The sequence below is a fragment of the Gobio gobio genome (genome assembly GCF_949357685.1).
Source record: "Gobio gobio genome assembly, chromosome: 21".
Lineage (NCBI taxonomy): Eukaryota > Metazoa > Chordata > Actinopteri > Cypriniformes > Gobionidae > Gobio > Gobio gobio.
Genome location: NC_137117.1, coordinates 28,674,778 through 28,697,509, shown reverse-complemented (window position 1 = coordinate 28,697,509; position 22,732 = coordinate 28,674,778). Strand labels below are relative to the sequence as shown.

Below are 22,732 nucleotides of genomic sequence, written 5' to 3'. Positions count from 1 at the left end.
CTTAGGGAGGATGAGGCAGAGCTTTAGAAGGAGAGGAGAAAAAAGAGGGAGTGAGATAGGGTGTACGAGAGATTTTGTAGACATTTTTTACAGGTATACCATATTTTAATTTTTTTTTTCTTATATTTATTTTTGTACCCTACATTTTTCCTTATATGAACGTTCTTTATTTTTTGTCCCTTTATTTTATTTATGTTCCCTTTGAAAGATTCCTTTTTATTATTTTTCCTTGTCCCTTTTTAATTTTCCCCTTCATTTCCTTATTCACATAACAGAATTTATTTTTATTTCTATTTATTCCTCCTTCTTTTATACTTTCTTTTATTTTCCCTTATATTTATCCTATAAATAACTTTATTCCATTTTTTTTATTTACTCCTAGTCCCATTCTTTTATATTCCCAGTCAGTTTATTTTTCCTTTTGTTTATGTTCCTGTTCAAATCTAATATTGCTTTATTTGATTTTTTCCCTTGTCCCTTTTTTTTTTTTTTTTTTTTTGTATTTCACATAACGTTAATTCTTTTGATTTATTAATTGTACCTCTCTTTTATGTTCTCCTTAATTTCCTATATTTCTTTTTTCATCTTATTTATTTTCTGCATTGTCTATTTTTATGCAGTGCGCTCAACAATCATGCCAATAAAGCTTTGCTGACTCTGCTGAGAGAAGATAAATGGCTCTGTAAGACAATGGTAAAGAGAAAGGGCATCGATGGCTGCTTGTAAGTTTCTTTTCTTTAAATGAGATCATACCAAACATATCCAACCTTTGGAGATAGATATCGCAAATAAAGGGGGGTTGAGGGGCTGACGGTAGGCTATACACTCTAAAAAAAAAAAGGTTCTATATGGCACCAAAAATGGTTCTTGGCTTGTAATCATAGGGAAACCTTTTTTAGTGCTATATAGCACCAATTTTGGTGCTTCAGTGGTTCTTCAGCGGTTATATATAGATGTATATGTATATGTATAGACAGAGCTCCGTGATGCACGTCACCGCGCGCGCCGCCGGGAGATGAGAGAGCATGTCGCAACTCCGTTTTTCAACACTCTGGCTTTTACTGTTATGCCATATTAGCGCCGAAACGCTATTTATTGTTTGAATTTCGCATTAAAACTTAAAAAAAATTAAAAGCTTAGACTTTTTTTAATATCAAAAGCAGGTTTGGCAATTTGGCGTGAGATTAATGCCATGTTCCAGGCAACCCGTAACCCATGTTTTTCCAACCTTCTACCCGTGAAAGTGGACTGGAACGGCAGCCAAACCCGTGACTTCCCACCCGTGAACTCGTACTAGATCGATGTACTCCCAGTTACGAGTTTTGACGTCACATATAGCCCGCGAAGCAACAATGGCAGCCCCCTACGGATGCAGTGTTTATGAAACAAATAACGTAAAATAAAAGGTATAACAGCTTTTCTTGCCGTCTGCGCTGTTTTTCTCCTCCGTTTCCCTCAAATAAGCAAGGAGTAAGCACCTTTGGCGATAGAAATGATTGTAAATGAGCATACAGTACGGTCCGCCATGCTTTTGTTTACATCTAACTACCACACGATTCCTTGCGCTCAGGCAGTTTGGCGTGACTTTGCCTGGAACACTACAAAGTCGTGAGTCGTGGTTTGAAGTTGTAATTTACGGGCTCAAAAACCTGCCTGGAACGCACGCAGCATAAGTTGGGCAGCCTGAGAGCGTGAGTATCACGCCAAATGCGTGAGAGTTGGCAACCCTGTCATTATAATGCTACGCTGCCTCAGATGGATCCGAAATCAGATTTGTGAGGTAGCTTGTAGACTTTTAAGTCAGCTGCCTTAAATTTCGGATGCAGCCTAAATGATTCATTCACTGATTCACTGACTTGGTCCCGTGTTAAATTCTCGCGCAAAGAGATCATGGAGCAGGAAATAACATCAACATCAAGTTGCATTTCAGTCTGCACAAAGTAACTTATCGTATGCCTGACCTGGAATATAGCACAAGATTCAGACCATGGTGCTTTGTGTTCTTTTTGAAGCCGGAAAGCTCATTATTGCATGGGCTGAGAACAGCATTGTGGTGGTGAGTAAATTATGTTTTATTTTTGGCTGAAGTGAACTAACGTTGATCTTTTGACTTTAGCACTAGCAAACTGGCAAGCTACTATTCAGCGGAAGGACGGCACCTAATTTCTTGATATAATAATTTATGGTAAATAATTTCTTGATATAATAATTTATAAAATAAATAAAATTAATGACGTTTAATTGTTTTAGAGTTTTAGTACCTAATTTTATTTAGAAATAATGTTGTAATGGCTACCCACTTCGCGTCTTCACAATATAGCACTGTCTTTCGTATTAGCCTACACTGCGCAATTATATACAAAAATGAGAATTTGAAAATTAAGTTAACTATCTTCCCTTAAAAAAAAAAAGTGTTTTTTCCAGTCTAGTCTTAAATGTGTCAATATGGCATAAGATGTGTACACCTAACAGGTCCAGTCATGGCCATAACTAGAAGGTTTAACATTGTGGAAATAATAATGCAACACTGAGAACTGTTGTGGATTGTTGAGTAGGTCGTGTTTGTGCTGCTTTCATTATGAAAAATACTCCATTCCCCAGTGGTGCTTCACAGTCTGAATTCACAGGGGTTTGTTTTCTTTAATGCCTAGTCTTAATTACACAAGACAGACCCAGTTTCCTCTTTGATCTATCAAGAGAGGGAGAAAATGCTGGAGCTCCTGACTTAAATATCTTGACTCCTCAATAAGCGTAAACAGAGCAGTGGGACTCTCAATCGGGGATTTGAAGAGTGGGGGAAAGGGGAGAGAAAAAAAATTGTTAAATGCGCTTTCAAAAATCAATAAAAATGTAAATAGCGTCTCTGTCTCTCTCTTTTTAGACTCTCATTACCTCCAGATTGAAGTTAGTCAAAACAGGAGGGAAAAGACACAGAAAGAAAGACAGGAACAGAGCACTGCCTGTCAACTGTTTTAACAGCACATCAGAATATTTTAGAGCGCTTCTGAATATTTAAGCAGGTGACAGTGGACAGCTCAGATCCATGCAAGGACGTGATTGCTTTTTGTATTCTGTCACTTCGTGCGACTCACTAGAAATTGATTGCTGAACCTCAGGGGCCTAACGTTATCTCGTGTAGGCCTCTGTGTGGCTCCTTCCTGCTCAACATATCAAACAGAGGGTCAGAGGACTTTTAAAGCTCTGGTAAAGCACTGTCAAGCAGCTTTCGTTAACTGGACCTTATGTCAGTGTGTGTGTGTGTGTGTGTGTGTGTGTGTGTGTGTGTGTGTGTGTGTGTGTGTGTGTGTTTGTGTACATATACTGTACACTGGGGTCCAAAAGTCTGAGGCCAGTAGTGAAAATGCTTTTATTGTTTCTTTATTCCTCTACAATTTCTTCGTTACAAATTAGTAAGTGGAAAGTTGAATTGAAAAATTACATGAATTTGCCATATTTGGATTGTTCGTCTTTTCTTTGATGACAGCAGCACTGGAGTTTCCTGATGTTCTCCGGGATGATTTGAGATTGTCCAAACTCCAAACAGCAGCCGATCTTATGCTGTGTTCACATCATGTCGTAACCGTAATTATGAGATGGCAACCCATGATGTTCTACCCGGAGCTGTTCACGTCCTCCGACTCGGATTAATGCATTTCTATGTCGACTCAACACAATGCACAACTCTTCAGCTGTCAGGTGGTACAAGCAAGAGCTCTGTAAGTAATTTATGTTCATTATTATTGTAATGTTATGTGCTTTGAGACATGTGGTAATTTAACGCTGTCTCTATAATAGTTTCATTTTATTTTACAGTACAATTGCAAAATTAAGGGCTTTTTAAACTTCATTTTCAAACATCTAAGATGGTCGATGCATGTTGCATTCCCAAATGCACAGTATAAGTGACCCAAACTCAGCATTTACTGTGAACTGAGCCACTCTGAGGCACTGAAAACACAGATCATGATGTGTTTGCATGTAAAAGAACACAATGCTTTATATATTTAATGACATCACAGCCTTTGCGATAATAATAATAATTGCACTAAACTGTGACTTCAGTTTTATTTTGATTAATCGTGCAACTTATCATAATGTTTATTTGTCATAAAATGGCTTATTAATAGATTTGAATTAGATTCCCATAGGCTCAGACTTTTGGACCCCACTTTATACCGTCAGCCAGACAACAATACTTCATTCTCCAATTTCTTTTTCAGACCTTTTTAGCATTTTTGGATCTCTTTTCTAGTGTCTTTCATCAAATTTATATCTGGAATTAGATCCGGTATCCATTTGAATGGAAGAAGCCAAAAGCAGTCTAGCACTTTGCTGCCGTAATGTTCCCTAACCTCTGCAGGAACGACTCAAAAACATCCCGAAAATTCAATTTAAAAGTCTTGCGTATAATTCCATGAAATGTTAATGACTAAGCAAACTCGGAAAACCTACAGAGTATCGTTGAATGGTGCTGAGTTTCATATTTTTAAAAGACATAGCATAAGGTCACCCTGAGGGAGTGTGGGCTACACCGCTGATTGATCTAGCGGATGCACTGATAGCTGCTGTGGTAGGGAATCCTGCATCATACTGCTTACTACAAGGGCTATTTCAGGCACTTATTCAGTTTAATGGATATGAGACCAGGCCATTGGGGACCAATATAGGCTCATTTTCCTGTAGCAGCAGGGGTGCGGAGAGAGAAAAATAGACAGCGTATTACACACGGGCTATAACTTTGACTCTTCTGCTGTCTAATTAGCCAGCTGGAGTGTGTGTGTGTCGTGTCTGTCTGGAGAAGGCGTAGTGTGTGCATTCAGCCTCAATTGTTCCATTCATCCGCAGCCATCTGCGTGAGAGTCAGGTTATATCACAACCTTTCAGCAGCAAACAAACTTGCTTTCAGAGGACAAACAAACAGCGACAGATGAGCAGGCACAATGGGCCTCTGCCTATAAACATATAAGCCTGGACAGGAAACATTTCAGTCACATGCACTGCAAAACAGCTAGAAGGGAATCGGGTTGACGAAAAGAGTCAGTCTGGGTGAGGACACAGAAAAGCTGCACATGCAGATCCATTCCTTTTAGCAGTCCATTGTAATTTATAATCTATGATTGAACCATCTTTCTTACAAGAGTGTAAACACTGTGTGGCACTATGTTTGAATGGTTCGACATGTCAACCTCTGGCTTGACCAATGGCGTGAGTTTGGGGTAGGACTAACTGCAGTGCTGGGTAGTTACTGATTACATGTAATCTGGATTATGTAATCAGATTCCAAAAATTCAGTACTTGTAATTTGATTATATTACATTATAAAATACTTGTAATCAGACTACAGTTACTTTTTATTGATTTACATGATTGAATATTATTAACACAGTGGCAGTGCACCATTCATAATTTACTGATTCTCCCACTTCTTTTTCATGTTTTAAATGTTCTTTCCTAAAAAAGCATATTGTTATATACATTTTGAAAGTCTTCCAGGAGGAAGGCTTTTGTCTTTCAAACACATTTTTATGATCATTTTTATATTTTTATAACATTTTATTTTATGGCTTATTTACTTAATAGCTTTTCATTAAAGGCCCACTGAAGTGCCTTGAAATGCGCAGCATTAATCAATGTGTTAACGTAATTTCCCCTGAAACGGCTCCAGCTGTTAGCAGCTCCTCCCTTTTTTGAAACAGCCAATAGCGTTTCGTTAATACCAGTTTGACTAGAGCCTTTCTGTTTGGTAAAGCCACAGTTTCCTCCTAATCTCTAACCGTTTATCATCATAATCTCCTCTATATTGCTTTGAAATACAGCACTCTGTGCAGAATTTAAATGGGTCCGATATGTTTTGTTGTCTGCGCCGACTCGCGTATATGATCCGAGCTACACTCGTGTCTAACTTTAGACCAGAGCCGTTGGTGTGTGTGTGTGTTTGTATGTGTGCTAGTGTGAAACCAGACTTCATTCGCCTCAACTGAAAGCATATTAACACTGTCTGAATCGTTTCCTATGGCATGTATAGTGCGCTATGTGCCTTTCACCATGTAGAAAATAGTAAGTGTGTGAACAACAACTGACTGATTTCAGACGCAGCTTCAGCGTCTGTTTATAGTGATGGGGGGTGGGCGCTTCAGATTCTAGAGAGCATTTGATTGGACCGCGATGATGTCATCAAAATCTGTGATTCATTTTAACGGAAGTGAAAGATTGTAAGTTTTGAATGCTTTTATCTCCTAAATGCAAATGTTGTCATTGTTTTGGAACACACCAGCTTATTCATAACCTTAAGGCTAACACAGTCATACTAAAAGCTAAAAAACTTCCATTTTGAATTCAGAGGGCCTTTAAACTCACACTCACAGTTCCTTCAAGAACCCCAATCTGGGAAACCCTGAAGTAATATAATATTTAATGCACTTCATGTTGTTGATAACAATGAATACAATATATTTTCTTTCTCTTTGTATTTTTGTATCAATATAGTCCAATATTATCCTATTCAATTCAATGTGATAAACAAGTTAGGTCAAAAGTAAACTAAAAGTAATCAATATGTAGTCTGATTATATTGCCTAAAATTTGTAATATAATTTGTAATCATTAACAGTAGTGAGTTATCTACCCAGCACTAACTAACTGTTAGTTAAAAAAAATATAAACAGGGCCAGAGGTGTTTTGTCAGAAAAACCTGTTTGGAAAAAATAAGTAAATTTTCTTTTTTACCTCTAAAAGTGCAATAAGCCTGTCAATTTGCTCTAACTCTGCCCACCATTGTCTTGTTGAGCCAGACAAAATTGCAATAGAGACCCATCCAGTAACAGAAGCAGTGGCGTGAAGGGCAGTACACTGCAGTGTGTAATGTATTACAATAGACTGAGCTGCAAATAGTGTCTGCCACTTTTTACTAAAAGTAAATAGCATGTAACACTATTTATACTTGATTCACACTTGGTACAAAGAAAATAATGCTATTTGCAGTGTAAATAGCACCCCCCCGCCATTTTTAGCTTGCTTAACCTACTACTCCATTCTTTTAATAATTTTAGTGTTAGAGTTACATTGTATTATTTGTATAGAAATTTAAGAAACATTGAGGTGCTTTTGTTAGAACCGTTTAAAAGATAAAAAATACAAAGGGGAAGGGCTTTATGTATTTTTATTTTTTTGCATATTCCTCAACCTAATAGTTATTTTCTGTCATTACTTTATTATTCAGCCTATTCCCCTAAAACAGGGTGCGGTTGCATAAACTTCTAAGTCTTATAAGTTAGTCATCAATTTTTTTTCTTCAAGACATTCTTCTTTCAGACGAATACAATCAGAGTTGTATTATAAAATGTCCTGCTTCTTCCAAACATTATAATGGCAGTAAATGGCAGCCCAAAATTTGAAGCCCAAAAAAAGCGCATCCATAAAGCATTTTGAACCAGGTAAAGCGTTACACTTTCTTCATAAGTTGAATACGGAAGGCGGTCTACCAGAATCTAGATTTTTTTGACTTTTTATAGTTTTAAATATGGGTATTTTTCTTACACAAACCCATTGATTCGCCTTAAGAGGCATTTATTAACCCCCCAGAGCCGTATGGATTACTTTTTATAATGGATGGATGCACTTTTTTGAGCTTCAAATGGGCTGCCATTTACTGCCATTATAATGCTTCTATTAGCCAGGACATTTTTTTATATAACTCCGATTATATTCCTCTAAAAGAAAAAAATCATGGGGAAATTTTCATTTTTGGGTGAACTATTCCTTTCCTTACAAGGCAGGTAGAGCAACCATTGACTACCATAGTAGGGAAAAAATACTATGGTATTCAATGGTTGCTCTATCTGCTTGGTTACAAACATTCTTCAAAATATCTTCTTTTGTGTTCAGCAGAACAAAGAAACTCACACAGGTTTGGAACAACTTGAGGGTGAGTAAATGATGACACAATTTTCATTTTTGGGTGAACTATCCATTTAAGACGCAGTCTTAACATGGCTATGTTATGCAACTGGCCTCAGGTCTGTTTAAATCAAGCCAGGAAACAAGAATGTTTTAAATCCCAAAACCAGAAGGTTTCATTAAAGTGACCTTGGCAGAATACAGGTTTTAGCCCAACACTCTGACAGTCCTGTCAACAGCGGTTGATGAGAGAGCAGACACATGACACGCACAAAAATCCCAACCTCAACCGCTATTACACACTGGCCAGGGGTGTTTATTCCTTTGGGTGTTACATCACAGAATACTGTCAGTCTTTTGGGAAAAGCTGAAATTGGTGAGTACCGTTCACTGATGAATTGCTTCATCCTCGCAACCCTCAAAACAAATTTGTCACCGACAGAAAAAACCTGCTTCCACCAGGGTAAAGAATGAACTGGGTTTATCTATTCCAGTGCACATGATACACATCCCTACTATAACCAGTGTTTTTTTTTTTACTGCTACAGAAAAACATCTTCCTTTTAGAGCAGAATTATTACCCAGAGAAGTTTGAAATCGTTGGTGTTTCTTACGTCACAAACTACCTTGTAACCAATCATGTCAACGTGCAGGTGGGCTTTAGCATATCATCATTACAATGCTCTGAAGCGGGGAAGTCTCTTATCCCGGTATATCTTTCTGTTGATATAAAAAATCGGGTACATTTAGCAATACAGCGGGTGAATTATGTTATTAAAATGTTATGATGAACTGTATGTCTTTCTCCACTGACGTTCTAAGTTGTTCAAAGCGTTTCTGTTAGAAGGCAGCTGTCTGACTCCGAGATGGCGAACTGGAACATGGTTTGTGTAACATTAGCAACACATTATTAGCTGTTTGATAACGTATTCAAGGTAAAGGCTAATCATATTAATTACCGTGTCCGACGTTGTAGAGAGCGGCGATACATAAAACGCATTACCATTCTGAAACATCGTCCTCGATTTGTAGATGAGCCTGTATGAGTGAGTGGAGGCGGCCCTCATTTACATATTCAAGAATCCGCGAATACTAATGAAGGAAAGGTGTAGAGTTTTATTCAAGCTATTTTAAAGGAACACTCCACTTTTTTTGAAAATAGGCTCATTTTCAAATCAAATCAAATCAAATCACTTTATTGTCAAACAACCATATACACGAGTGCAACAGTAGGTGAAATTCTTATGTGCAGTTCCAACAACATAGCAGTCATGACATGACATGAGACGTACGACATTTTAAGCAACATCAGATTACACATCTGATGCGCACACAATTACTCACAGTACACTATACACTACACTAAACAATAAATAATTTACAAAATGTGAGTGCGGTTCTCACAGCACAAGTCTTTTACAAGTCCCCTAGAGTTAAATAGTTGAGTTTTACCGTTTTTGAATCCATTCAGCCGATCTTTGTATCTTACGGTAGCACTTTTAGCATAGCTTAGCATACATCATTGATTCTAATCAGTCCATTAGCATCTCATGCGAAAAGTGACCAAAGACACTTTCAATATTTTTCCTATTTAAACCTTGACTCTTCTACAGTTACATCGTGTGCTAAGACAAACTGAAAATGAAAAGTTGCGATGTTCTACACCTATATGGCTAGGAACTACGTTCTCATTCCTGCGTAATAGTCGCGGATCTTCGCGGCCGTACCATGGCTGCAGCGGCACAATGATTCATTGGTATTCTGTGAAACAGGGTGGTAGTTACACCTTCGACTTACTATCACAGCCGTTTACAACACACAGAACCATGGCTAATCACACAGGTAAATCCACAACACAATTTGTCGGATGCAAGCCTGAAACTTTCTCTGCAACTACACGAACTTAGTGCCGGTCACATTGAAAGTTACCTAGCTGGGGGCTACTTTCAGGCGCTGTAATATCATTGCGCCGCTGCAGCCATGGTACAGCCGTGAAGATCCGCGACTATTACGCAGGAATGAGAAAGTAGTTCCTAGCCATATAGGTGTAGAAAATCGCAACTTTTAATTTTCAGTTGGTCTTAGCACACGATGTAACTGTAGAAGAGTCAAGTTTTAAATAGGAAAAATATTGAAAGTGTCTTTGGTCATTTTTTTAATGAGATGCTAATGGACTGATCAGAATCAATGATGTATGCTAAGCTATGCTAAAAGTGCTACCGCCAGATACAAAGATCGGCTGAACGGATTCAAAAACCGTAAAACTCAACTATTTAACTCTCGGGGACTTTTAAAATGAGCCTATTTTCAAAAAAAGTGGAGTGTTCCTTTATGGCATGAATATTTTTTTTCACTGGAAAAAATCGTTTAAATATGTCATTTTGGTGATCAAAGTTTTGAGAGATAAAATTTACTACGGGGGACTTTAAAATGTAATTTATTCCTGTGATGACACAACTGAATTTTCAGCATATTTAATCCAGTCTTTACTGTCACATGATCTTTCAGAAATCTTTCAGAGATCCATTTCTTATTTTTATCAATGTTGAAAACACTGCTTCATATTTTTGTGGAAACCATGATACATTTATTTTCAGGATTCTTTGATGAAATGTAAAAGAACAGCAATTTTTTGATGTAGGTTTTTTGTAACAATGTAAAAGTTTTACAGTCACTTTTCATCCATTTAATGCATCATTGCTCATTAAAAGTATCAATTTCTTTCAAACAAACAAAACGTTTTTTTAAACAGTTTTGCTTCTTTTTAAAAATGATCCTGATTTAAGCATGTTTAGATGATCCAACGTGATCTCATATTCGTGTGTATTTTTACGTAGTGTGGTTCTACCACACGTACATTTACTTAAGTTTTCATACACACTGAAATGAACAAAATCGACAGCTTTAAAACATAAAAAATTGAAAATTTTAGATATATGATTGTGTATAAATCCTTATTTATCAATATTTAAAATGTGGCATTAATATTTAGATTTAGTATTCATCTGTCATCAATATGTTTTCAACAATAAACATATTTAACTGCAAAGCCCCTGTTCCATTAAGTTATTTGAGAATTATCTTTATACAACGTTTTTTTTAATATCTTTATAGAAAAAAGTCCTTCTACAGATACTCTGTTGACTGAGCGGCTCCAGGACATAACACACTTCGGTTTTAAGTCACTCCGTTGACTTTTGTTGTAGGTTTTGTGTCTTCCTGTAAGAGGATGAATCATCTTCCATGTCCCAGATCTCCTGGCTGCACCACCAGGATTTCTCTACGTTGCTTTCGATTTAGTTCTCTATCCATTTTTATTTAGCTTTTTATGAGTTTTCCGTGCCGCAAAGAATTGTGCCTCAAGTGTGATGCTGCTTCACAGTAGGGATGCTGTGCTCGTGATGTGCTGTGTTTGGTTTGTTCCAATATAGCACTTTGTATTAGGGCCTGAAAGTTGGAATCTGGTCTAACTACAGAATCCTCTTCCAAATTCTGAGTCTCTTCCACACGCCTTTGGGCACAACTCCTGCTGAGATGTGATGTGTGTGTGTGTGTGTGTGTGTGTGTGTTTCTTTTCTCTCTCAACTAAGTCTTTTGGTTGCCACCCATCTGTACCAGGCAGATTTCTGAACTGTGCTTGCTGGTTGTCTCGCAGAGGACTGTAACCCTGTTAGTGCTGCTGTGTTAGTGTTTCTCTTAATGACCTATGCTTCTGTTGTTCCTTTCTCCCAGACACTCAGTTTTGGAGAACAGCCAGTCCTGGACAGATTCGTAGTTGTTCCTCATGTCCAAACCATTTTAATGATGGCTGTCTTTCTGCTCAGAGGTACATTCAATTCTTTAGATTGCCTTCCGCTGGCTGGTATTTTTCAAGAACCTTGCTTCATAATTACTTTTAGTGTCCTTTGGTGTTTCTTTGGAAATACAATATACCCGTACAATTTCAAACACACTCAAATGGATTCCTGTCAAGTCATTGTGTATCTTGGCAAAGGGTAATTATTCTAATTAACTCTTATATTAGTCAAAGGGGTGTATACAAAATTTTCTTTTTAATTTATTTTAAAATTGCTTAATTAATATAACAGCTATTTTTTTCCTTTATAGTGCAGTGGTTCTAGCGAGTTGTACTTCAGGAGTTTACGTTGGATATCAATTAGCAACCCAACAGAGAGCCAAAATTGTTTTCTCGTAAACCAAAATGTTATTAAAATCAAGTAATTGAAAAATTAGCCAGTACTGTACAAAACAGCCTCATCCATGTTTATTCACATATTTCAACCCATATTTAATGTACTCTGGCTGCATCATAGTTTCTTTTACCTTGCACAGCTTTATGGTTTTTGAGGATGAGGGAATGCCTGCAACCTCTTTTTACCTATAGTAACCGATTAATTTACACTTTAAAAAGCATTTTATTGTACGCATGATTGGTTAGTTGAGTGAGTTAGCTGGTTCGATGGATTAGTCTATCACCCGATCAGAACAGATTTTTTGACCAATTTGTGGAACCGCTTTGAGAACCGCTTTTATAGTGATCTTTGTGTGTGTTGAAAGCCAAAAAATATGATATACTAAGCCTGTTTATACTTAAATAATTGTGAGCTAAAGTTTAAAATAAGAAATGAAGTCATACTGTGAGAATGATATAGTCACAGTTATGATGTATACATTGTGAGATAAAGTCAAGGCTTGGAAGACACTACTGTTCAAAACTGTAAATTGAAAACTTTGAAATAAATGAATGCTTTTATTCACGGCACATTTAATTGATCAAAAGTAACAGTAAAAACATTTATAATGTTACAAAAAAGGTTGTTTTAAATAATGCTGTTCTTTTGAACTTTCTATTTATCAGAGAATCCTGAAAAATTAAATGTATCACAGTTTCCACAAAAATATTAAGTTGCGCAACATTTATAATATTAATAAATATGTATGGAGCACAAAATCATCATATATATATATATATATACAATTTCATTTGAGATATATTCAAATAGAAAAACGTTATTTTAATGGTAATAATATTTTACAATATTAGTGTTTTTACTATTTGATCAAATATATGCAGCCTTGGTGAGTACAGGAGACTTCTTTAAAAAAACAAAACAATTTATCTGACTCTGGAAAATAAATAAATAAGGCAACAATTGTGATAAAAACGATTGCAATTAACTTTTTTATCTTGAATAATCTGAGGTGAAAACAGGCTTCCTTCCATTTAACACAACACTGCTCCATCATGTAAATGTGGAAAAGTTTATATGGGGAATGAATTCTTTTCACAGACTCTCATGTCAAAACAATACACACTCACCTAGAACTATGCACTATATACACTTCCCTAAAATGCTTGCACTGTCTGAGAACAAGACTTGGAAAAGAAAAAAAAACGTAAAATTTTCAATGTCTCTGCTGCCGCTGCTGGCATGATGTCAGTCGGATGGAGTCATGCTGTTCAGAGCTTTGAGATGAAGCTGATTCACATTGAGAGATTTCTCATGAAGGGCAAACAGAGAGAGACGCCCCATCAGCATACACCCCTTTAAATGCACAGCATGCTTTAAACAAATACAAATTAAAAGAAGGATAGCATTGTAAGGTGCTCTGAGCAAATATTTACTCTCCAGTAAACAAATGCGAGATTCAGCTCTGGCGTCTCTTCACCTCTGCCCTGAGTGTAGTTCAGCGGCGAGGCACAGCAACTGACCCCGACCACTAAAGAAGAAAATATTTGGGCTGCCATATCTCTGTAAGCAACTCACGTGTGAATATGCAGTTTATTTTTTTACTCCTTCCAGTGGCTGATGGGCATGGTTATATATCACTGCTAAAATTATGCAAAAACTGTGAATGGGCACATGTTCCATTTATTATCACTGTCGTAGATTCATTTTTCCGAAACAATGCCCTTTCAAATGGCGGGTGGGTTTTTTTTTTTTAAATAGGATTTTTTACAACACGTGTATTTTACACATGGGTGAAGCAAATATCAATAGCGGGACTGAAAGCACGACTCGCAGAAGACAAATGAAAGCTGGTGGTTTATAAAACTACACATGCCTCCGAGCACCACTATCCAAGCGCAGAGTGAAAAACAGTCTGCCAAGGGAGGCCTGTATAAAACCGCCAATGTTTTATTAAAATGCCATGCAACTACAAAAGGGGAGAGCTGGTGTTGTTTTTAGATGAATAAGAATGGCATGAAAGTGGGTAAAGAGAGAAGGGACTGAAGAAGAGAGAGGGAGGAGAAGGAGAGGGGAAGAAAGGATAGGGATGGGGAAGAGAGAGAGAGAGAATCTATCCACATCAGTATGCGTTTCCTCAAAGGCCGTCAGCGGGCTGTCACATTCAGAAGGGGCTGAAGCTTCAGACAGTGGAACTGATCTGGGGCATGAAATCATATTCTGACTCTCCTAAAGGACCTTAAGAGAAGCTGGTCGTCCGAACGAAAAAAATAAAATTGTGGGTGCTCTGTTTGTGCACTAGATTCAGCAGTGATTTTACACTAGCAATATTACACCAAACTTAAGAGACACATCTGAGAGAGATGGCAGTTGAGAGCGAGAACGTTACACTATAGTATAATGTGGACATATGAACAGCATAGCCATATGCACATGTTGTTTTTGTTTCATAAAAAATAATATATATATACACACATACACACACACACACACACAAATCTTTACAAAATTCTTTACTCTCACTTTTAATGCATCCTTAAAAATATGGAAAATAAACATTAATTAAAAATATTGATTAAAAAAATCTGACCGACCCCAAACTTTTCAACAGTAGTGTGCATGGTTTACAAAACTCTAAAATGAAATTTAATTTTTTTTAATTTGAATAAATCCAACAAAATTGACAGCTAGTGAACACCTTAAATCTTCATTGTACAAAAGAGTGGCTTTGACAACTTTTGTTGTTCTCCATTGGAAAACAATTAATTAGAGTTTACTTTGTTGCACTGATATATGAGTGGGTGGATAACCGAATATTCATTTAAAGATCTGAGTCGACTAGCCTGACAAAGTTTAGACAGCATTTTTAGACAAATACTTTGTTTTATTTTTACCTAGACTAGTTGTGCAACTTACAAATGATACAAACTCTTATAATTATGTTACCATTTGAAATCCACTTTTGGTCCAAAAGTTTAAAGCGCATGACGCTTATGTGCTTGTGGAACATTTTCATTTCAAAGCCGTGAGCATTAATAGATATTCAATCCTCCCTTTGCTGCTTTAACAGCTTCCTCTCGTCTAGATTTCAACTAGATCAAGGCTGTGTGGATTTGCTCCCTTTCAGACACGAGCGTAAGTGAGGTCAAGTGCTTCAAATTCATCTCAAAAGGTGTTTGGTGTGGTTCAGTTCTGTGCAGAACAGTCAAGTTCTTTTAAACGCCAGACTCTGTAAACCATTTCTTACAGACTCCACCATGTTGAAATTCACCTTGTAAATCTCTGTCTGGAGATTGCGTCTGTCTGTAATAGGTGCAGCTGAAATAGTCACGTTTATCTTGTTGATCAGTGCGTGATCAGTGTGTGAGTGATTCCCTGTCCTCTTTCCAATCTCTTCCTCTCCACCGTCCTCCAGTCTTCACAACCGAGCTCATCTCGTCTCCAGAAGAGGCTTGCGTGTTTGTGTGTGGAACATTTGGACCTGGCTGCTCTTCACACAGCTGTCTGATGCTTAAGCGTAATCACCAGCGCCTAGGCTTCAACATGACAGACCCAGACAGACAGCCTTGTGGCCCGAGTAATTTTGCCGTAAATGTCACAAAGAAGTGTTTCAGACAAACACAATTACACGACGAGATTGTCTGCCCACATGCATGAATAACCAGGAGATGAGAGCTTGAACCGGTAGAACCAAATTAAGCCGCGCTCGGTTATGCTGTTCTGGATGCATTCAAGCACATATGTATTATCTACTCTTCTTCTAAAAATACACAGCCACTGAACCCTGTTGAATACCTGTCTTCATGGACAGAGCAATCTGTTTTCAGTACTGCCACACTGATCAAAGCGACCCACTCACGTCGAATAAATGTGACGGGCTCAAATTGTCCAATGTTAACAGTATCAAACACACTCGCTCTGCTTATGCCATTCACACCTCAAACCACCTCTGTCTAATCCCTTCATTCACTCATAATGAGAGAAATGAGCTCGGGCTGCAAAAATGGCCTCATAACTTCATGAAGGTGAGTGCGCGAGTGTGTGGGTGCTAAAGCACACGAGGTATTGAATAAAGAACAGCGGCGCTAATCACGTACCAAGCCCCAGATTGGGTTGCTCATTATCTTGCTAATTTATGAAGTTTCCCTCCCTTTTGGGCTCAATTTCAAGCTCAAGATGTTTTCTTTGAAAATAATAAGGTAATTAAATATATATGAAATAATGGTAATTAATTTTGCTGTGTATTCCTGAAGAAGTCTATTTATTGGAAGAATGCGGATTCAGTGGGAATGCATCTCATTGAAATTTATCTGCAGTTTCCCAGTGGACTTGAATGGAAAATAACAGTGCATAAAAGCATATCTCAACAAAACATAATGCGTATCTCAACTGAAATGATTATTTATGGGTATGACACTGTTTACCACGTATTTTGTCTTAAAATCCCATGATATTCAGCTCTAATGAGTCATATACCCACTGTGGGCACAAATAAAAAGGATTAAAAGAATAGAAATAATATGAATAAGAGTCTGTGAATATGGACGCAGGGGTTCTTATTTGTGAGAGTGTCCGGTTTAATTACTCCACAAAAGAGATCATGCATCATTTCCATGTATTATTAACAAGCTAATAATCATGCATCAGAGAAACACGAACCGCGTTCGGGCTGTGATTTTAGCTAGTGCTAATCTCAACATTTTACTTGCAGGGCATACAAAATACTACTCACAGTGGGCCTTTTAAACTCTCATTACAAATATTCACATGGCCTGGGGGAAGAACACTGAGCTGATGTGTTAATTCAAACGCACTAATTTCACAACTGCTTAGTTCCCATTATCTCTTGCTTTTTGCATTGTGCACATTTAGTGGGGAATTGACTTGGATTTCTTGGTCATTTCCTGGTGTGATGAGTTTTTCCCCTCACTGTGGAAATATGTTCCAGTTCTTTGCAAATTATTCCAGTGGCATAGGTTTATTTTGAACATTTACTGCTCTTGATTGCATACAACTAACTAGAAGTGTCATTCTCGTTTATATTTATCTTTTCTTGCCATTTTGTATTGTAGGGTAGTCCAGCGAGTGTTGTAACATGCGGTGAGCTACCAGGACGAAATCACCATCATACACTATACTTTCAAAAGTTTGGAGTCGGTAAGATTGTTCATGTTTTACATGTTTTTGAAAGAAGTAACTACAAAGAAATACAGAAAACAGTAATATTGTGAAATAATATTACAATTAGTTTTCTATTTGAATATATTTTAAAATTGTATTTATTCCTGTGAGAGTAAAGCCAAATTTTCAGCTTCGTCATTACACTCAAAAAAATTATTTGTTGAATTTACTTAAAAAAGCAGCGTCAACTGGTTCCACACAACTATATTGAGTCGTTTTTACAAATAACAATTTAGTTATATGAACAAAATAAAGTCAAGTAAAGCTGACAATTTCTTTAAGTTAATACAAATCATTTGAATTTGTCACTGTTACATTATATTTATATAAGATAACATAGTATAAAAGTTTATTATGTTAGGTGAACACATTTATTGATTTAATTAACCTTATTAAATTAACTACTTGCTCTACAAGTGTAAGTGGAAAACTATTAAATATAACAAGAGGCATATTTTTAGAATCAAATTTCAAAAATATCTTAATTGAGAACAGGAAGTCCATCCAATAAATGAGTGTATGAGTGGCCAGAGCCTAAACACAGGCACCACTCTTCTGCATAATGGTAACCACAAAATTACAGAAACTCCTCTAAATGTCCAACATAACTGCACATAACACTAACATAAACTAACAACATCTTTCCCTTTACTGAAAAAGATTTAAATAACACTTTAATCCCTACATTTACTCTCCTAATGCAGTCCCTTGAAAAGCATGCTGGGAACTACAGATCCACTGCCCAGTTTGTTCGTTTCACTCAGCAATGTTAAGTTGACCGAACAAACACTTATTAAGTGAAGCTGACAATACTCATTTTTAGTAGAAACAACTCGGTACATCTAAGTAAATTTAGTTACATGAGTTTTTTTAAGTAATGTGAACATGGATGATTTGAGTGCAACTAACAACAGTGAAAGTTCATTTTTTTGAATGCTGTCATCAGTGTCACATGATCCTTCAGAAATAATTCTGATATGCTGATTTACTACTAAAGGAATATAAAAATAAAAATAAAAATCTGCATTTATTTGAAATCAGTATCTTTTATAACAATATAAAAGTCACTTTTGATTAAAGATACACTATGTAACTTTTTGTTCAAAATTAAATAAACATGACACTGACATTTGTTCTACAATGTAAATTACACACACACATACTGAAAACGTGAATTTGGAAGCAGATATGTTTATTTTGAAAAAATCAAAGTATTAAGTTACTTCTAAATTGAAGAAAAAAAGAAAATCTGAATTAGTCATTCCTGCACCACTCTATACATCAACAATCCTTCCAAATGTGTTTTTGTCTTACCCTGATTCACTATGGTAAGCCTATATTAAGTGTTTAGACCTGAAGGGATGGTTTCCTCTGGAAATTGCGTAAATATCTCACTCGCCCGTGCATGTCTTGTCATGTCTGTAAATAGAGAGAAGTTACTCTGGCTGCTTTGACACATGTATGGTGTGGAAGTGGCATAGGTTAGTTGTCACAACGAGTGAGAATGGTTGATAGGGAGAAGCTAAATCTCCAACCTCCGGGGAATCACCAGTTTTATAAAAACGCAGAGGAGAGTCTGCTGGCAAAAAGAGAATGTGACAGAGTGTGCAGCAAAACGAGAATTAAGATTGGCTGGCTTTTCAGAGATGGAAAGAACTGAGGGATTTGAAATATTGTAAAGGCAACGCAGAAATGGCGTTTTTATTAATCAACAGGTGAGTAAGGTATTTTATTGAACCGATAAATTGCCATATGTAGCTCCCTAACAGAGTTCATAGTAAAGCATCTATTGTGAAGGGACACATATGGTTGTAGCGCTGTGCTGGAATTTATCTTCAAGGAAATATTGTGTCTATTAACGGGCTACAGTAACGTCTTCAACTAGTCAGCTTGAAATCCTTTCCATCTAAAGTAAACTGATTATATCTCTTAAAGGGATAGTTCACCCAAAAATGAAAATTCTGTCATCATTTACTCCCCCTCAAGTTGTTTCAAACCTGTTTGTAACCAAGCAGATAGAGCAACCATTAACTACCATAGTAGGGAAAAAAATATAATGGTAGTCAATGGTTGCTCTATTTGCTTGGTTACAAACATTCTTCAAAATATCTTATTTTGTGTTCAGCAGAACAAAGAAACTCATAGAACCATAGTCATCCGCACAGTCACACAGCACTGAAGCACAAACAAAACTAAGTTCTTTCGCAAAATGCATGCAGTTTTTTTTTTTTTACTGCTAGGCCAAAAGTTACATAGTGTACCTTGCTGAAAAAAAACATAAATACATTTAAAAAAATCTTACTGACCCCAAACTTTTGAACGGTAGTGTGCATACGAACCATCCTCCTTAAGCCTTATACTGTAGTAGAATGTACAATAAATATAAATATATGATCAGATATATTTATCAGATCCTCTCTACATTTGTTTCAAATCATTGCTTTTGCATATTGACATGGAACTATATGTACCATTGCAATAATCCCCTGACAGTAGCATATCTGTTGTTGGAGATGACATACATTTTGAAGTAAATTTACAATGATATATCAATGTATAATATTCAAAATGATTCCCCATGTTTTATTATATTGTTTCAGACCCAGTAGTGGGGTAGGTTTTAGCAGCGCTCTTTGTACTTTACACTAATTTATACAGTTTATGGATGAGTTCATAGTGTCTAAACCACTTTAATATGCAGAAAGAAACTATGAGAATATTATATTAAAGTTTGAGACGCATAGCACAAAAATACACTGAGCTACAGGCGTTCAAATAAGATGTTACTTCACTCCTGGTCTCCTATGTTTATATAGACAGCAGGCACCTTTATGGGAATTCCAGTTTGATTTTAATTTGCATGTTGTGCTACAAAACAGTCTGACTCAGTTATTGATTTCAAGTATATTCTGTTTATTAATGTCAGAAACATTGCACTCGTCTACTATTACCGCTTTGAGTAATCATTAAAGGTTCAACATCAACGTGTGTTACTTGTCCTCAGACTTCCTGTAGTGTATCTATGATTGGGACAATTTACTCCCTTCCGAACATTCTGCAATTATGCTGTACTGTCACTCCACAGCTGGATCATGCTAATGGCGCACTGACGTTCTGGCCATGCTGTAGAATTAATTACCTCACACTGAATTCATGAAAGTGGTGTCCAGACAGGAGAAAAGTCCTGTCCTTGCTGAAGTGAGTCATTATGTGTGTAAATGAGTTCAGAATTGCCCTCAAATGCACAAGTACTAAAGCGCTCTCTCTATTGATCTGAAGGGCCCTCAGTGTGTGTTCAGATGTAGCATGTGGAGGACATCACTCTTAAGCACACATCTCTGAAGAAGGACAGTGAAATGGTCTGCACTTTAAATACTTCTACAACTGCTTTTCTCTCGCAAGACTGTAAGAATGTGGATGAGCAAAGAGAAGACAAATACCATTACAAATTATGTCAATTGGTTTAGGTTAGGTCATATGTAGTGTTTGAACATTGGAAAGATTTATTTATTTTAGTGCATCTGTTTGTCCTGAGCAGTCTTCTTTCATATTTAACTTGGGAAAGTCTGTTTCATTGTAGTGAATCGATTTGTCTTGAGAATCTTCGCTCTCTTACATGTAACATTGGAAAGTTTAAATCCTTTTAGTGAATTGGTTCGTCCTGAATGTCTTCTCTCTCATATGTTACATTGGACAGATTGATTCATTTTATGGCATCAGTACATTCTGAGTAGTGTTCTTCTTTCTCATATTTAACATCGGAAAGCCTGATTCATTGTAGTGAATCAGTTTTGTGCTGAATGGTCTTCTGTCTCTTATATGTAACAGTGAAAAGTATGATTCACTTTAGTGCATCGTTTCCCCCTGAACTGTCCTCCCTCTCAGATGTAACATTTCAAGATTGATTCATATAAATGAACAGTTCATTTGAACACTCCATGTATAAGAAAAGATTCACACACAAAAAACGCATTACATTTTTGTAACTAATCAAAATTATTAAAATGCACTACACAGTGTTTGAACAAGCATTTTTACCTTTCAGAGTGTGCCGCTTGTAGTCACTGATCACACTCACACGATACCTTACAAACACTGCAAATCATTGGAAACTTCAGCTGCTATACGCTACAAGTGATGTGGAACGTCTTAAAATTCATTGCGAGAGATTTTGCTGCTTCTCAATGTGTTTTTTATTTTACTGCCTACACGAGGGTTTTTGATTGATTACTTCTCTGCATGGCTGATGGCTGCAACTTTCGCATGCAAAACAGTTAAATTGCCTTGCCACCTCTACTGCTGCAGGTAGGAAGAGTGTGAGAGAGAGAATAGGTGCAAAAGAGAACGCGAGAACGAGCAAAGGAAAGAGACATACAGAGAGATGGCATGTTTATTATTGCATGGGGATCCTCTTATTGGGTCTTTGTGGCTGTGAGCGACATGAGAGGACAAAGTGTGGTGTAATTAATTAAGCTGTAGGCGACCGAAATCCATTTTTCTCAACCACCGCCCGTACACTTTCAATTACTCCTGCTGTTTAAACAATTACACACAAACACATTCTTGATACACGCTCTGAATTATTCATCAACTGCAAAAGTGAAATTTTGACTTAAACTCAAACTGATAACTCTAGACACACTTCTGTTTGTGCGATCAGTGTTGGAATGTAACGGAAAGTAGCAACTACTTAAAGGGACAGTACACCCAAAAATTAAAATCTGCTAATTTACTCACCCTCAAGCCAACCAAGATGTAGGTTACTTTTTTCTTAAATGGAACAGTAAAGAAGATTTTTAGCTGAAACTGTGGATTCATACACTGTAAAAAAAAACGTTCTAGTGACCGATCACATCTAAATTACATAAATTGAATTTCTGTGAATTGTTGTAATTTAATTCACAGAAATTCAATTTGGCCAACTAAAAAATTTAGATGTGATCGGTCACTAGAAAATGTTCAATTGGAGACCTGATTTTTTTTTTTACAGTGTATAATGTAAGTCAGTGGCTACCATCACTGAGAGTAAAATAAAAAATCATATGCTAGGGAGAACGAGATGTGGTGTGTATTAGGACTGTCAAAAAAACGTTTAACGTGTTAGAAATATGTCTATTTTCATCGAGTGCAAATAGCATGCCTTGTTGGCAAGTGCTATTTGCACTAGCTCCGCCTAACAATGCCTGGTTGGGCCAAACACACATAATCAACTTCTTCAGTGGTGTAGTCAGTAAAGTGTAAGGCTCGAGGATCTTGGTTTTGACGAAATCCGGCCCACGGCAAACGCCGGCGACTCCTCTGCTCCCTCTAGGACGGCAGCAACCCCACCTTGACCCAAGGGCACGACAGCGAGTTCTCCATCCCACCAGGTCTTCCATCGCTTCAGCACCATTGCCTCGGGCAGCCCCTCGCTGTCTTCTTTCTTCTTCGCTGCCTGACCTCCTCAGCACCGTGATCCCCCTCAG

General features: G+C 37.0%; 1 protein-coding gene across 4 annotated transcripts in view; it reads right to left on the bottom strand.

Moving 5' to 3' along the window:
- tafa1a (TAFA chemokine like family member 1a) overlaps positions 1-22,732 on the bottom strand; it is a 59,126-nt gene that overhangs the window by 12,476 nt on the left and 23,918 nt on the right. The gene's annotated exons all lie outside the window — the stretch shown is intronic.